Genomic DNA, 12,600 nt, shown 5'->3' with positions numbered 1-12,600 from the left:
GCCAGTCAGGGGTTACAGGCGAGGCTGATCCCCATGGTGACAGAAAGGACCTGCAAGGCCAGCATCTGCATAAAGGATTTTGGGATTGGACTGAGTGTAGACCCTGGCAGTTCAGGGCCTTGGAGAGTCCATGGTTGGCCTTGGAATGCATTTCACGATCTGTTTATCCCTGTTAGGAGTGTCCTTCCTAATTCCTATTGCCTGCGGCTAATACTAAAACGAGTCTATGCTTCTAGACAGGTCTTGTGCCCTAATAGAGCAGTTGGCATTTTGGGAGTCTCCCAAGGGATGCTTCCTTCACTGCTCCAGCCCTAGTCATGCCACCTGCCTTTGAAGGCTTGACCAGCTGTCCTAACCCCAACTCTGACATCCCTGCTTATTTTGGGTCCTGCCTCCTGTGATGAATGTGTGGGACAGAGCCTTGGGCCTGGAATTTAGTAAGTATGTGACATTGTGCAGTTCAGTGATCCGTGAATCTCAGTCCCTTCATCTGTAGACTGAGCTCACCCCACAGGGTTGCTGCGAGGATTACAGAAGGCAGTGGGCGAATGAGGGCTTCGCAAAGCACATGCTCGTGTTACGTGTTGGTATGTAATGGATGCCAGTGGTTATTATTGTGGGCAGTGAGCTGAGTGCTTGTGGGGTGGTTTCATTGATGATCCCACTCTTCTTCTCTTCCAGCTGCCATAGACACTTCCTCGAAGAGAGTGGCTTGGGAGGGGGCCCTCCCAGATTCCATGCCTTGCCTTTCTCCCCCACTCCCATGCATGTGTGTCATTTACCTGACACTTGCCTAGTGTGTCTGGTACTTTGGGAGTCAGTGGATGGTGGGTTCTTTTTTTGTTCCTGAAGAGATAGCACCTCCACAGTTATGAGCCCAAGTAAGTACCTCCTGTGTGTGTCTCTCCCATTGGCTCCCCCACCCCGGCCCCTGGCAGATTCTCTGCTCCTAGATGAGTGTGGAAATGGAGTTTCAGGTCTTGGAGTATATATTCCTTACCTGGGGCTGCTGTAACAAAAAGCCACAAACTTGGTGGCTTAAAATGACAGAAATTTATTCTTTCGCAGTTCTGGAGGCCAGGAGTCTGAAACCAAAGCGTCGGTAGGATTGTGCTCCCTCCAGAGGCACTAGGGGAGGAGAATCCTTGCTTGCTTTTTCCAGTTTCTGGTAGTTCCATACATTCCTTCGGCCTGGGGCTACATGACAGGCAAGAGCATCTGACTCTGGCCCAGGTCATGATCTTGCGGTTGGTGGGTTTGAGCCCCGTGTTGGGCTCTGTGCTGATAGCCCGGAGCCTGGAACGTGCTTCGGATTCTGTGTCTCCCTCTCTCTGCCCCACCCTGGCTCATGCTCTGTCTCTCTGTTTCTCTCTCAAGAATAAATAAACGTTAAAAAAAATTAAAAAAATATTCATAACAGATAGTTATGAGTCTTCATTGACTGATCCAGCCTTAAGAATGTGGCATTGAACAAAAACTTAGTATTTTCTTGGAGGACAATTTTCATAAGACTTTTTTGCAAGTGAAAAACCCAACAAAAACCAAACTATTTTATTTTATTTATTTTATTTTTTATTTTTTAATATATGAAATTTACTGTCAAATTGGTTTCCATACAAAAACCAAACTATTTTTAATAAAATGATACATGTCTCTTATTTAAAAAATTGAGCAATTGTAAAGTGCAAAGAAAGTAGGAAAAAAGTCCTGATAATAATCCTACCATCCAGACATGTTCCTTCCTACCATTTGCTAAGGGTACAGACATCTCGGCATTGTACACCCAGACAGAGGCATAAATAAATGGGATCTCACCGTTTGTGCTCCTTTGTAATAAAAAGAGTTAAATTTGATTTTATTTGCATTTAACCAGTGAGGAAAAAAACAGAAGCAGCTCAGAAGGATTTGCTGAAGTTTAGGTAAATGTTTCCTCTCTGTAGGAGATACTAATTTCTGGAAGAGTCCTCTAAAGATGAAATAAAAGATTAAAACAAACAAGCAAACAAACAGTGACAAATCTTTGTGGGTAGAGACATTATTATTATTTTGCTAAATTATTTCAACTTTATAACATAGAGGTTGGCTCTTTGGAGAGGAGGAGGCGACTCAAGTCTGTGAACTTGGCCCCTCAGCGGGCATGACACACTCTTTTGGATGGGAGCAGCCCTGCCCTTAGCAGGAGGCTGGCCTGGCAGGGTGTCTGTGGAGGGAGCCCTTGGAGCCCCCCTGGCTTAGTTACACGCGGAAATGGAGCCCGTTTTGGGAGTCAATTGGGTTTGTTAGCAAATGATGTGGGCTGAGCTGATTTGATTTTTTTTTTTCAAAATTTTTTTTAACATTTATTCATTATTGAGAGACAGAGAGAGACAGAGCACGGGCATGGGAGGGGCAGAGAAGAGGGGGAGACACAGAATCTGAAGCGGGCTCCAGGCTCGGAGCTGTCAGCACAGAGCCCGACGCGGGCCCAAACCCACGAGCAGTGAGATCATGACCTGAGCCGAAGTCAGACGCCCAACCTACTGAGCTATCCAGGTGCCCCTGAGCTGATTTGATTTGGCAGCAGGATAGAGAAGTTTCTGAAATGTCAGATGTTAATATGATGGCTGGTTAGCTCTAAATGGAAAGCCAGGAGTGAGGGGTGGATGACCGGGTGGTGTCATGTGCAGCAGAAGAGGAAAGGGAGACTGGCGAGAAGGGAAAGGGGGTGGGGAGAGGAGAAAAGGCAAGGAGAGGGTGGAGGGTGAGAAGGTGGGAGAAAGGGTGGAAGGGGATGGGAGAGGTGAGGTGGAGGGCTGGTGGGCTTGGCCCCACCCAGTTAGTCCTCACATAGGCTTCCTTTGACCAACATGATGTTGAAAGATTCCTTTCAGTATTATTGGGAGGGACATGCTCTTCATATCCTCCCCAGCTCCTGAAAGTGGCTGGGTTTAAGACCTCTGCCAGATGTTCACCTGTTTTTTCTAGGGTTCTCCCTCTCAGAGGCTAGTCCTGGTAGGTGGCCTGGGCTCAGGAGACCCGAATTGCATCTCACCCCAGAGATGTATTGGAGATCAGGATGATTCTGAGAATCCAGTTGGATCCCCGCCACTCCCTGCCCCCCTCCTAACCTCCCCTTGGATGTCCAGATAGAGTTTGGGACAGCATCTGAGTGTCCTTTTGGGGTGGTCATTCGGTGGTCAGGAGAGTTAGGCCATGTGAAGCAGGAGGCAGGAGCTGTGACTTATTTTTCTCTGTCTCCTCATACTTGGTGACCTTTTGTTGAACTAGGAAGACACGATCTCTAGTCTTTGAGGGTGTGATGGCTGCAAGGAGGCAAAAGCCGCAGAAACTACCCCTGAGAGTGACCCAAGATGAGACATGACCTCCACTAAGGGGTCCAGTGGTCCCTGCTTGGGTGTGAAGACAAGGGCAGCCTGGGTAAACTCACAAAGGCAGGAAATCCTTGCATGATGCTCTCTCTGTAACTACCCCATGAGGGGATGGATCCTGGGGGTCTGGGAGCCTCAGAGCAAATCCTTCAAACACCAGAATAGTAAAGCAGAAGGTAGCTTAGGAACCACGGTCAGATCTGGGGAGCAGGAAGGTGGATCTTCCAGCGCTGGAAGGGTCTAGTAAGTGTCAGGGTTGGGCCTGGTCGCCTAGAGAGCAGGGCTGATGCCAGGACCCAGAGCCCAAGGCCCCTGAGGTTAGTGCTGGCAGCATAGGTGGGAGCCAGGAGGCCCAGGCATCCCAGCTCATCAGACCAGCCTGAGTTGCCTTGGACAGGCAGGGCCCCAAGTCTTCTTTGCATGTCTGGGTTCTCTGCCACCTGCTTGGGCAGCCTTTCTTCTTGCTGCATGAGTCCCAGGCCCAGTGGCGGTCAGGGGTCCACACCTGGTTTCTTGAAGGTCAGCAAAGGGCTTCAAGGCAGGTATCAAAATACCAAAGTAAAAGTTCACCCCAGGCCGCAGAGCATTTCAGTTTTGAGGAGCGAGGAGAGGTTACCCAGTGAGAGGCATGGTGCTCCTCCCTTCCATAAAATCTTCTTGGATGGTTCCTGTCAAGAGGTCAGTACTGGCTTCTTGTGGCTGCTGAAACTAACGACCACAAACTTAGCGGCTTAAGATAACACAGGTTTTTCATCATGTTTGGAGGTGAGAAGTCTGAGGTGGGTCTCACCGAGCTAAACAAGGTGTTGACGGGGCTCCTCCCTTCCATTCGGAGCAGTGACGTTGGGCTAAGTCCTCCCATTTTGCCGTCTCCCTGCTTCTCTCCGTCTGGCCTCCTGATTAGCAGGACTCTTGATTGCATCGGGCACACCTGTATGGTCTAGGACCTCTAAACATCTTAGGGTCAGCCGATTTAGCGGCCTTAATTCCATCCACAACCCAATTCCCCTTATATTCGCCTCATATATTCACAGGTTCTGAGGGTCAGGACAAGAGCATCTTTTGGAGGGGGTTATTATTCAGCTATGGCAAGGTCAGGCCACCTCCACGGTTCAGTGGGAGACACTGGGCTTTGTTAGACTTGAGCTTCTCATCTGTAAGATGGAGGACTTTTCCCTACTTTCTAAGGAAATCTGAGAAGCCAACACACAGTAGGTCTTCCTCTTTTGGGGTTCCATGCTCGGTGGCTGATTGTCTGTCTGCCTGACTTCATTGCTTTGGGAGCCCATGACCAAAGTATATGAGTTCAAATGTCCTTCCCCGCTCTTGGGTTTTGAGGGTAGGCACGTCATTTGTCCCTAAGCTTTTCCACAGAGCAAAGGCCACACAGCACTCATACTGTTGAGAGCTGAGATGTGACCTCAATTCTGTTACCTCAGGTCAGCAATTTGCTGATTCCCCCATCCAGGTGGAAATATATTACCCTGCCTTGAGGGCAGAAAAGTGACTTATGTGAGCTTCACTCAGCCCTGATTTGGAGCTGTCCAATCTTTTCTTGAAAGGAGGTGTGCCGTTGCCTGGCCTCTTACCGCACACTGTCCTCTTCCTCCCATTTACTTTACTTCATCTCATCAGAGTGGTCTGCTGTGGACCTGTGGGCCTGTGGCCCGGGATCATCTGAGGGTGAGGAAGGCAAGGTGTGGGAGAGGAGACAGGAGCTTCATTATGCTGAGACTGGCTGCACTTAGATAACCCTCCCCAGGTGACCTGCCTGGCGCAGAAAGTCCCCCTCACGGTCCCCCAGGTCAGATAGTGTTGCCTGGCTACGGGGCGGACAGCAAAGCCCTGGCAGGGAGAGTAAACAGACACACATGTTTAAAACGCAATATCACAGGGCGTGCAAACACCCCGGCAGGGACTTCCAGCTCACTGATAATCTCTAAATCTCCTTGATGCACGAGCGTGGGGGGTGCTGTGCACCAAGACCCAGATGGTCTCTTCTGGGAATTGGCTATCAGCTGTCGTCAGGGACACGGAGGGGGCGGGGGACTTACGGCCTCAGCCCCAGGAGGACGATCACCCGGTCACCTGGGCAAGACTCTTGAGAGACCCTGGAGCTAGCCTGGACTCCTCAGCTGGGTGGGGCTTCGAGGGCAGGAGCTGGTGGCCCGGCCTGGTTCAGGGCTCTGGGGCTGTGCGTCCAGATTGTGCCTTCGACTTCACAGAGAGCTCTGTGGTGGGCATGGGCCCCATGGACTGTAGATCAGCAAAAGTGGAAGGAGGGAGATCAGATTGGGGTCTGCTGCTTTAGTCTGGGCAAAAAGTTGGAGGGGGCTTGAGACTGGGGGTGGTTCGTGGTGCAGATGAGGAGAAATGGATGGATTTGACTTATATTGAAGAGGTTGAGCAAACAGGGGTGCTGTTGGGCTGGACGGGGGCGGGAGCTAGATGTCTAGTTGTCCTAGATGGGACTTGAGCGATGGGTATTTTGGACCCATTTTTTTGAGATGGAAAGGCTTGGAAAGGTTCTGGGGGGAATATCAGGGGCCCAATTCTGGAGGTTCTGTGTTTGGATATTCATGAGGCAACGAAGTGGGAAAACAAATATGTATTTGGAAATGCTAATTTGGAAGCGAGAGTGGTGCTGAGAGATGATGACAAGGGCAAAAGTTCTTGGATTTGGCAACATGGGGGTCATTGGTGACCTTGAAAAGAGCAGTTTCAGGGGAGCTATGGGGCCAGATTGATTAGTCATGGAGACAGGAAGATTGTGTCACCTAAGGTGTACAGAATTCCCCAGAACGGACCAGATTGGCCAAGCATAGCTGGAGCTGGAGGTGGGGTCTCTTATGCATGGCCAGACTATCCTAGTAGCTAAGACCCCATGACTGCCCTGCCCTGAGAAGGCAGTGGGCTCCTTTTGCATTCAGGGTACACTGTTTCCCAGGGCGGGACAAATCCAGGCCGCCTGGTGGTGCTAGGAGAGGTCATATGGGTGAGTGCAAGCCTTCCAGCCCAAGCCTCGTGGCCAAAAGGAACTCCCAATTTAGTGAAAGTGGGGCTGTGCCTTGGGGCTAGGGCACATCACCTGCCCGTGGGGACCTGAAGAGGTCCTGGAAGTGTGTCCGAGTCTGTAAAAGGTCAGCCCTCTCTTTAGATAGACCTCTGGCATCACCTGTTTCCACTTCATCCCCTTCATCACAGGGAGTGACTTGGAGCCCAGCTGTGGGTCTGGACTCCCCGTATGGCTCACCAGGCCCCCTTGTGGCCAGTACCATTAACACTAGCGAGTGGCCTGGGGCTGGGGCTACTGGGGGCTGGGGAGCAGTGACAAGCCACCGGCTGCAAAATCAGCTGGGCAGACCCAGGAGGTCAGGCTGCCAGGCGCTAGGGCCCCACCACCCTGTCCGCTGCCTACCTCCCCAACTCAGGTGCTCCTGGAGACATCCTTAGGGAGACCGTGCCCAAGTGGGGACGGCGGCGGCCTCCTCAGTCAGAATGGGTGCATCTGCTACCGCGTCCCACATTCCCTGCGTGGCCCGCTCATCTGCTGTGTCAGTCCTGCCCTGCGTGCGGCCTCAGTGTGAGGTCTGGAAGGTGGCACTAGCCCTCTGAGCCAGGCGCCCACACTGCTTCCAGCGTATCCACTGGATACACAGATCTTTTGGTAGGAAAGGAATTGGATTGTGAGAAGAAGGCTGAGGTCTTCGACTTGGTCCTCCTTCACTGCGTGCCTCCTTTGTTGTCTGCTTTTGAGGAGGGGACCACTGGGCAGGCAAATTAGAAACAGCAACAGATACAACTGTTTATTGCAGGAGGGCGTGTGCAGCTGGCTAATGGTCCTCACCTTGGGGGCCCACAAACCCCAGAGGACCAAGCCTGTGTGTGTTTGCATGAGTGAGTGTGTACCGTGTGTGTGTGTGTGTGTGTGTGTGTGTGTGTGTGTGTTGGGGGGTGGGTGTATGGCGGATGTGAACATTTGGGTTGTTCTTTGTTGTAGTTCCTTTGTTTGGGGCGTCTGTGTGGGAGGTGGATGCTGCAGGACCCCATGTGGGTGTGGTGTCTTTGTAGCCCGCTGCTGCCCCCCAGCCGGGACAGCTGGGCCTGAGGTGGGCAGCCCAATGGCCTCGCCCTGATCTTACAAGGGCCTGCACTTGCCCCAGTACCCGTTCATCAGCCTCAGCTGGCAAAAGCAGGCGGGACAATCGTGTAACTTGACATATGGTTTATGGGAAAGAGCTGTTCAGTGTCAACGTCCCCACGTGGCTGTGTGTGTATAATTAGGCTGTTGGAGCTCTGGGGCTGTTCGAGTCGCTCGGGACCGAAGCATTTATTTAGGTAATCATTAATTGGAAGATGGGGAAGGGAAAGAACATGCAATTTGCAGATGTCCCCTTCCTGCAGGTTAGCCTGAAACGAAACCCTCAGCAAGGAGGGGGGTGGAGCCCCCCAGACTTCCTTCTGCCTTCTCCCTCCAGGGAGGAGACAGTTGGGCCTTTTAGGGGCCACCAGGGCTGAGGTGGGATGACTCAGATGGCATCTCTCAGGCATACTGGGAGCACGAGCCCCCAAAGTTACCCATCTCCTATGACTTCTTTTCTGATACTGCCCTTCGCTTAGCCAAACCCAGCGGCACAAACACATGTATTGATTTATTCCGTTTTCAGTCCAGTGCATCTGATGAGAACCCGCTCTGTGTTAGGCAAGGGACTGGCTTCAGCCAAATCCCAGGGATCTGTTGTCCTGGATGGAGGGCAGTGTTAACAGGAAGAGCCTGGATAATTGCAATTCTGACTTAGATAATCTCTAAACCTCGCTCTTGCCACTTAGTAACAGTGCTGGTTTGGGCTTGGGGGGTGGAGAGCTTCTTTTTTCTTCTTGGTCTCAGAGCAGCGGTTGTACAGCTGGAAGCACCTCCCAGGGAGGAGGGCTCTGGGAGCAGCCAGGTGCCTCTGGGGTGACCGCTTGGCCCCAGTGGCGGGGAGGGCGGCTCCTGTATACTCTGAGTGAGAGTGGAAACTGAGGCACAGAGCTAGGAGAGGCCTGTTGAGAAGGCTGGTTGGTGTGTGGTATATGTCGTGGTGGACGGTGCCTCCTACTTTAGAAATGGTGTGAAGTTGGTGTCCCTCAACTCGGTCTTGCCTCAAGCTTCAGAGTGAGTTAGGGAGTGAGACCAGGAGGAGTCTTTATTTTGGAGATAAGTGAGCTGAGCTCTGGTCACAGCCAAGAGACCGGCAGGATGAGGACACTCTCCCTGGTGGTAGCTGGGTGTGTTCATGGTTCCCTGAGGTAGTGCTAGCCTGCCAGGAGGGCAGGGACACTCCCACGGGAGGGCAGGGGACAGCTCCTGAGATAAGCGAAGGGGAGCAGGGTCTGCTGGGGAGGGTGCAGGTCCCGTGTCGGGGCTGGGGTGGCTTCTCTCTGAATGGGTGAGCCCAGTGGCAGCCTCTGCAGCCTCTCCTTTCTCGCAGGTACAGGTCAAGGCCAGGACCGGGGGAGGCTGCCCGTTGGCACCAGGTCAGGAGTGCCTGGTTCTTAAAACTTACTCAGTGGAGGGCGAGGGGGAGAGGCAGGGTACAGAAGGCTTCCGCCGTCCTCTCTACAAACCCAGAGTCCAGGTGTGCTGGACAGCACGGCTGCAGTTTCTGCTCTCAGAGAGCCAGCAGAAAAGTGGGCAGGAGGGAGAGCAGAGAGAGGGAGAGGGGAAGGAAGCGTACGGGGAGAGGGTGAGCTGGAAGGTGCCCTGGTTTGTGCAGGTACCTTGCCTGGGGAACAAAGACCACCAAAGAGTGATGGAGGGGGGGAGCCACGTCTCTGACACCCAGCCAGACACCCACCCACCAGTGGCAATTAGGAGAGAGAAATGCCACGGAGCTCAGGACACTTTGCATTTCAGGGACAAGAAGACTTGGGGGGAAGCAGAGGTTTTCCTGGAGGCCAACGCTGCCCTTTGCTCCCACCCTCTCAGCCTCAGGGCTGCTATATTTCCTATTCCTCAGGATAGACAGAAACAGAGGGCCACAGTGTGGCCACCGATGAGACCACAGCCAGGCTGACTCCTCACTTTCCTGCGTGTAGGCTGCTGCCTGACAGCCCGGCTCACCCTTTGCAGGCCTATAACTTGATAACCCCATGAGATTTACACAGCTGTTTGTCCAGTCCCCCACTGGGAGCCTTGGACCTGAACCTGAGCCCACCTTTGTTCGGAAGCCTCGGAGTTTCAGGCCGCAGACTAGACCAGGTCCAGAAGCACTACAGCCCGGCACCCCAAAGGCTGGCTTGGAGAGCCTCTACTGTGTAGACTTCACAATTCCTTAACCAGTGCAGGCCTGGGAACAAGTGCCATGCCCTTGTTCCAAGGTAGGGACATCTTGGAAGCAGGAGCCTCAGTTGTTTCCTGGAAAATGGGCCTGGATTGCCCCAAGGCAGTGCCCCTTGCAAACACCCACAGGGCCTCCCCGCCTTGGTTGTAACCACTGATGGTGTTCATCATCCACTGTACATCCTGCTTATACTTTAGCTGGGACAGTGCTTTACAGTTTATGAAGCATTTTCTTGAACGCTTCTGGTTCTCACAACTACCTCGGAAGGGAAGAATTCTTTCCCCGACTTCATAGATGAGAAAACTGAATTTTAGAGAGGTACATGTAGCACTCCCCTTAGCCAGCTGGTAAGACACTAACTTGAGGCTTGTGATTTCAAGTTTAGTATTCTTTCTGCTGCCCCAAGAAATAATTACTGAGTACAAATAATTACTGTGCAGCTACTACTGTATTTCATCGCTTCTAAGATACACTCCCCCACAAACCCCCATTTCACGTCTGTGAAACCAGGCTGCATCTCACTGCCAATGCATGCCAGAGTTTGTGGCCGGTGGTATTTTTGCTTTGTTAGTGATACATAAAATAATGTGTATCTTACAATGGAGGTCATTTTTGGGTTTGATGAAATCTGGTGTATATAGACATAGCTTCTACCTGCCAGGAGTTTTTAATTGAGAGGAAAGATCAGCCAGTCACCTAGCCATTAGGAGGAAACAGGATATGATATGTACCCAAATCAAATCAAGTGCTATGGGAATTCTGGCCGAGGGCTTTCAGAAAGATTTTAGGGAAGGACAGGTGGGATTTGGACCCCGAGCCTTCTGCTGCGTGTATACCCACCAGCTGATCCCAACAATGCCCCCGGGCCCTGTTAGAGTGCTGGTTCAGAACTTGGACTCTGGAGGCTGACTGTATTTGTCTCGCCGATGCTGGCTGTTGACCTAGTTATTTCTTCTCTCAGCCTCAGTTTCCACACATGTAGAGTGGGGATAATAATAGTGACGGCCTCCGAGGTGGTCATGAGGATTGGAGTCCAGGACCTGGCACATAAGACAAGAGCCCCGTAAATGTCACCTGCTCCCATCATGAAGGTAGTCTATAAACTCGACAGATTCAGAGTTGGAAGATGTTGTTGATCAGTTGCTGTCCTTGTGTTAGGCGCATGTACGTTTGTCATCTCATTTCATCAGAAGCACCCGGGAAGGTGGGGATCATCATTCCAGTTTTACAAATGAAGAAAATGGGGCTCAAGGTCACATAGCTGGCCAGTGGCTATGCTAGGATTTGGATGCTGGTCTGTCTGACTCCCACTCTGGTGCTCTTTCTCTGGGACCACAGCTGCTATTGAAAAATGCCAGGTAGGGAAGGAAACTGTGCTGGCCCAGGTGAACTTGCTATAGGCAGGATATTTTGTAATCAAATTATTACCATTGGACATCCTTTAAAAATTTTTTTTAAATGTTTATTTATTTTGAGAGAGAGAGAGAGAGAGACAGAGAGAGAGAATGAGTGGGGGAGTTGCAGAGAGAGAGGGGGAGACAAAGAATCTGAAGCAGGCTCCAGGCTCTGAGCTTTCAGCACAGAGCCCGATGTGGGCTTGAACCCACAAACCATGAGATTATGACCTGAACTGAAGTTGGAAGCTTAACTGACTGAGCCACCTAGGTGCCCCCGTTGGGCATCCTTAATAGTGGATTTTCTGGTGTAGAAGGAAGAGAGGTCCCATTTCAAAGATATGGAGGCTAATATGACAGGGGAGTTTTGCTCAGACCTTAATCTCCACCCCCCCCACCCCCCCGCCGACCTCCCCGTGGTCAGTGGGTAGTTTTGTTCCACCAGCATGGCTGTTTGTCTCCCTGGCCCTCGTTCCTTCTTCTGTGCTTTGCTGTCCTCAGGACTTATTGTCTCGGCCCTGCCTGTCCCTCTGGAGAGGCCACCAGGGTGTGGTCCTGTTGCCACCGCTGCTCATGATCCTGCCAGGCGCTGTGGGCCTCCTTGCCCACAGCCTCTTTCCTGCCCTCTCGAGTTTAGCAAAGGCAGACACCTTTCCCCCCACCCTTTCCCCTTCTTCCTCTCCATTCTCTCCCACCTTATCCCCTCTTTCACCTGATACACTTGGCTCTGCTCCTCACAGGCTGTGTGACCCTAAGCAGGTCAGTTAACCTCTCTGAGCTTCATTTTCCACCTCCTCCCCAACTAGATTATCCTAAGACTCAAATGGGAGGTAGTGGGAACGAATCCTAGGCCTGGATCTTGACTCCTGCTCTACCACTGTGCATCCTTAGGTTCAGGACTTGATTTTCTTGTATCGCTGTGGTCTTACTGCGAAATGGGGAGAGTAACTCCTTTCTGGAAAGTCCTTCCTTTGTAGCATAGCTGTTGCCCACTCCTCTGTGCATCCATGCAGGCATTGGCTTATCCCCATTACTCCCCCTCTTTTATTGGGTTGTGATTATTTACTTAGGTGATTCTCTTAGTCACTAGATGGAACTCAGTGCTTTTATTTGATTATTCATTCAGCAAGTATTTGTTGAGCACCTGTGTGCCAGGTGCTGAGATTACAGATGAATTCGGTGGGTGGGGGGTGATGGCGACAAACAAATTAAAATACAGAGCAAGAAGTGATTCCATAGGGCATATGCAGGATGCTGTGGGTGTACCATCTGGGGGAGAGGTAGAAGCCAGGAAGGCTTCCTAGAAGAGGTGATTTGCAAGCTAAGGCTTCAAGGGCAAGTAGGAGTCAACCAAATAGAGGGGAGCAGGTAAGAGAAGGGACTGAGGCTGATCTTCACTGGGTGCCCTGCCTGAAGCCAGTGCTTGGCTCAGAGGGAATCAGTTAGTTCCCTGTCTCCTTCCTCACTGCTGCCGCCTCTGAATGCATTCCTGTGCAGAGGCAGGGGATTGGACCA

The 12,600-nt window shown here is 51.7% G+C and overlaps 1 protein-coding gene across 9 annotated transcripts in view; it reads left to right on the top strand.

The window, feature by feature from the left end:
* RAP1GAP2 (RAP1 GTPase activating protein 2) overlaps window positions 1–12,600 on the top strand; it is a 223,685-nt gene that overhangs the window by 132,628 nt on the left and 78,457 nt on the right. The window lies entirely within an intron of this gene.

The sequence above is a fragment of the Panthera onca genome, chromosome E1 (assembly GCF_046562875.1).
Source record: "Panthera onca isolate mPanOnc1 chromosome E1, mPanOnc1 haplotype 2, whole genome shotgun sequence".
NCBI lineage: Eukaryota > Metazoa > Chordata > Mammalia > Carnivora > Felidae > Panthera > Panthera onca.
The sequence above is the reverse complement of the archived record's forward strand: the minus strand, read 5'-3'. Positions and strand labels throughout refer to the sequence as shown.